This window comes from Suricata suricatta, chromosome 13 (assembly GCF_006229205.1).
Source record: "Suricata suricatta isolate VVHF042 chromosome 13, meerkat_22Aug2017_6uvM2_HiC, whole genome shotgun sequence".
NCBI lineage: Eukaryota > Metazoa > Chordata > Mammalia > Carnivora > Herpestidae > Suricata > Suricata suricatta.
In genome coordinates, this window is record NC_043712.1 from 70,074,493 (window position 1) to 70,079,429 (window position 4,937).

At 37.6% G+C, this 4,937-nt stretch overlaps 1 long non-coding RNA gene across 8 annotated transcripts in view; it reads right to left on the minus strand.

The window, feature by feature from the left end:
- LOC115276415 overlaps nucleotides 1-2,201 on the minus strand; it is a 45,913-nt gene extending 43,712 nt beyond the window's left edge. For 3 of the 8 annotated variants that reach the window (XR_003901921.1, XR_003901923.1, XR_003901922.1), the window contains exons 1-3: nucleotides 2,096-2,201; nucleotides 1,771-1,875; nucleotides 828-1,128 (exon numbers count right to left, since the gene is read on the minus strand). This is a non-coding gene — a long non-coding RNA (uncharacterized LOC115276415). The remainder of the gene's footprint in view (nucleotides 1-827; nucleotides 1,129-1,770; nucleotides 1,876-2,095) is intronic. The other 5 variants (XR_003901925.1, XR_003901927.1, XR_003901926.1 and 2 more) reach the window with 3 other exon arrangements.
- Between the last annotated feature and the right edge of the window lie 2,736 nt (nucleotides 2,202-4,937).

Below are 4,937 nucleotides of genomic sequence, written 5' to 3' on the forward strand. Positions count from 1 at the left end.
TTCCTTGAACACTGTCCTCACTGAGTGGGTATTTTAAAATTTAATAACATCCACATATCATACTTTTCTTTCATGGATATGTCCTATGTGGTATTCATAAAAACTGCACTTCATTCACATATTTAGTTTTTTTTTATGGTGGCAAATATACATAACATAAAATGTTAAGCATTCCAGTCAGTGGAATTAAGACTGTATTTGCAATGTTGTACAGTCTTCACCACCACCCACCTCCAGAACTTGTTCAACACCCCAAAGTGAAACTCGATACCCCTAAAAACAACAACATCCAATACCCACTCATCCCAGCTCGCCAAAACAGCAATTCTACTTTCTGTTTCTATAAATTTGCCTAGTCTAAATATCTCAGCTAGGTGGAATCATAAATTTTTCCATTTGTGACTGACTTGTTACACTTAACATAGTATTTTCAAGGTTCGTCCATGCTGTAGCATATATCAGAATGTCATTCCTTTCTAAGGCTGAATAATATTCCATTGTATGTATATATCATACCTAGTAGGTATAATAAATACACGAATTATAGGAAAATGTAAAAATACTTGACATTATAAAAACCTGAGAATACTACTTTTCTATTTTGAGGAAATTTGTCTCTTAAATAAGTATGATTCAGCAAAAGCTCAATACCAGTCTGAGAAGGAGGGCTTAACCCCTACCCTGACTCACTTACATGGAATATATAAACCTGAATGTACTGTCCAAAAAAAAAGGCGATTCTGACATAACTTCAAGATAGTAAGAAGAAAACCTCAAGTGGTTCAGAAGTTTAGTTCAGAGAAGCAACCGGAAATCCAGATGATTACCTGACACTGGAAGGGCTTGCTGGATACAAAAACAGAGCTGTACATCTCACAAGATTGGATGATCTTGTAAGAATTTCAAACCTTCCTGCTATATAATTGGCAATCCCATAAGAATAGCCTCCCTTAAACACACTGATAATATGCTTCACAGCTTAATATTCAGCAGCCTATGTTTTGGCTAAATGAGCTTCAGAAGAAAAAGGAAACTTGTGGTTTCGTCCCATCTACTTTGGAGCCTCTGGGTGAATAATCTGCTGCTGCTGTGCTCTGTCATCTTCTCGTCTGTAAAACGGAGGCGGCTCTGAAAACACAGTCACAGAAACGATGTACAGTTAGGCACAGCTGTCTTCATTTGTTTAGAATACCAGTAACATTTAAACTATTACTCAGAGAGTACACACGCTATTTTGAATCATCTAGGACAAAACTCTGTCAAAATAAAGAAAAGGAAAGGGGCCCCAAATAACTATGATTTCCCAAAGGGACACAATTATTTTACGGCCGGACTGGGATAAGAACCCTGATATCATCGATCCCACTCCATTATTCTTTTATTTGGTTGTGAACAATACAGAGGAATAGAACTCCTGTCTTATATGTAACTGGTGCAGGACTTGGCAAGATTGGAATTTGAACATGGCATATTAAGAAAAATCTGGAAAATTCTTTTTCTTTTTTCAAAAAAAATTTTTAACAGTTACTGATTTTTGAGAGAGACAGAGCACACATGGGAGAGGGCAGAGATAGAGCGAGACCCAGAAGCTGAAGCAGGGCTTCTGAGCTGTCAGAACAGAGCCTGATGCAGGGCTTGAACTCCCAGACTGTGAGATCATGACCTGAGCCAAAGTCAGACACTTAACCCACTGAGTCACCCAGGTGCCCGAATCTGGAAAATTCATACAACTAAGTCAGATATATACTAGATCGTAGAAAACAGTGATACCTGGAGATGCTTCTACAGAGGGAGCAAAAGGAGAAGTTGAAGGTATGTATGGGCTGCAGTTACAACAAGGTAGGTGAATTCCTGTTTCCCGGCACTTTGGAGGTTCTGCCCGAAGACACAATATTAAAATAAAACACCATCTGAATTAGCTCATATTTAATTCTCGTGTTCACGTAAGCCAACAAAATATCCCAGGTATCATCTAGGTTGTCATTGTTTTAATCCTGAGTTTTCATTTCTAAAAGTCTTTCCAAACACAAAACAGGTTGGAGAAAGGTATACGGGAGGCAGCAGAGATAAAAAAATATAAGCCCATTTCACTTACCATGAAAATTAAGACCCAAGCTAATTCTTCACAGCTGAAAATGTCCAAACAATTTTCATTTTATGGCAAGGCTTCTGGAAAAATCATGCTGAAGAATTCATAATTACCCAAATGTCCCTTATCCGTTTTGATACATATCCACTATATGTTATGGGACTTCTGAGTGGCAGAGAAACATATTGTGGCTAAACCTCTCCATGTCCATAACGCAGATAAGATGGTCTCCAACCAACCTGAGGATGTTAGAGCCACTTTTCCCATTACTCATATTAATAGAGGACAACACTTGCTTTTGCTTGTACAACCTAAGTCAATTCTTCATTAAAATGGATGGCCCATAAATAAGTCTGGAGTGTAGGCATCATTGGATGCTAAATGTATTTTTGTGGGTTTTATTAATGTTATGAATTTCTAGGGAGGATCTACTCAAAAACTTTGAGCCTAGTTTGATATCTGCAACAAAATTATCATGAAACCTCATGAGCAAAGTGAGCTCATCATCATAAAGAAAGGATATTAATACTTTCTATCCCTACATTGAGGGACCTTATAAAGTATCAAAGTAACAGGGGTGTATATGAATGCATATATTTTCATTGATAGTTGTACATGCTTGAAAATAACTCTACAGAAGGCACTATAAAAATCTTGATGATATGTAACTTGAAACTAGTTCCCAGTTTTCCCATTAAAACTATGTAAATTAACAAACACCTATGTATTTCATCAGTTACCGGAGACCTACAAATACTGCTTCTTGCAGTACCTTGTCCCTCCCAAACACCTGCCTTCCTCTTCACATCAATCCCCGATTCAGAAACCCTGGAGATTCGTTCATTAACTTATGCACACGATTAATTCATTCAGTCAAAGAAACCCTTTCTTTTCAGTGAAGAAAACCTTCCTTAGTAGGTTTTATAGATATGCTCAGGAAATATAGTAGAGAAGATCACAGAAGAATATCCCCTCTATCTAGTGGAGGGGGAGGCAAAAATAAACAAATGAGCAAATATTTAAACTTAAGTATAAACATATAAACAAAAGCTAAATAAATGGATAAAGTAACTAGCATATCAGGTAAGTACTAGAGAGAACTAGAAAAGAGGGAACAGAAATGTACATTGTTAATTCATGGGAAGAGGTTGCAATGCAAAATTAAGTGATCAATGAAAGCTTTATGAAGGAACATGACATGTAAGAAAGAGCATGAGATGAATGTGGGAGACAGCAAAGCACATATCTGAAGAATGACTGTTACAAGCAGATGGAAACCAATGAGACAAAAGAGTGTCCTGGAATAATCGGGGAACAAGAGGATGTCAGGGTGTGGAGGACAGAGTGAGCAAAGTGGAGAGGAGAAGGAAATGAACTCAGAAAGGAAATGGAACTCAGAAAGATTGCCAGGGCCATGGAAGCATTTTAAGAACTTTGGTGTTTGCCTTGAGTGAGCAACTAAGGAGACTTCCGTGCTATGGTGTGACCTATTTTCACAGAATCTCTCTGGATGCCATGTTGATTGGAGACTGGAGAGGAGTAAAGACAAGATCAGGAAGACCAATAATTAATTAATTTAAAGAAGTGAATTCTTCAAGGATATACCTTCTACTCAGTGAAGATGTAGAGTAGGAGTTAGCAAATAAGGGTCCACAGATCAAACTGGATTCTCAGCCTGTTTTTGTATGGTCCATGATAGAATAATAGTTCTTACATTCTGAAAGGTTGTTGAAGAAGGAGAAGCAGCAGCTACAGAACCTGTACATGGCCCACGAAGCCTAAAATACTTAAAACCTGAAAAATGTGTCCCACCCCCTAATAACTGGCTGGTAGGAGGTCCTCAACAAAACGGGAAGGAAGGATACATGAGTAAATTAGTTTCTGAAAATATTACAAAGTGATGGTTATCGAGGAGCATTTGTGTATTTACCCCTAACCTTCATAACCAACAATGTCATTTCCACTGAGCTACTGCAAATACAATCTGGTTTCAAAACAATAACCCAGGAGGCTTTGTCTCACAATAGCGATGTCATAAACAGCTTTCAGGGGAAGTTGAAGTAGCAACAACTAAAAAAGTAACATTAAAATAGCAACAAATAAAATAATTACCAAAAAATTCTTAGTCAACTTTAAACTTTACGAATCCTTTTCATGTTCATTATCTCATTTAGTCCTCAAATCAACTCCATGAGACAGGTATTATTTTCCCATTAGAAATGACCACATCCTAAATCCTTAGTGACATCTCAAGAAAAGTTGAATGTGAATGCTGAGGTTGGGTTTTTTTATATGGGAATGTTGGATGCTTAAATCGACAGGTATTTTCAGTTGAAGTTGGCAGACTAGAAAAACACATTTACTTTCTGTACCTCTTGAAATCATATTTAATAAAAGTGTAGAAATATCAAAATTAATACCACTCAACACCAGGAGAATGTGGAAGTCATCAACCACAGAAAGATTTTGATACATTTCCGGAAGGTAAAAATGAAAGGCAAGACTGATGAATAGAATGATCAAGAAAGGACTATCCGAAGAAGGGGCTGCACAAGGCCAGTCTGCTTCTGCTAAGCCTTGTTTATAGTAAAGGGAAGAGACAACAGGGGTTGAAAACAAGGAGACAAAAGTTATTTTAGGGGAAAAAAATTCATGTAATGAGTTCCATGGGTCACTCAGTCTTCCCTCTATAGTAACTCTGCATGAATTACAACAGATTATTGATGATCGAGACAAGGGAACGGGCAGTGAGTGTTGAACCACAAGGTGTGAGCTACAGTTCGTTGTCACTACTACCAACTCCATCCAAGACTACACAGCATGGCTTCATTTACTATTCTTGGAGATT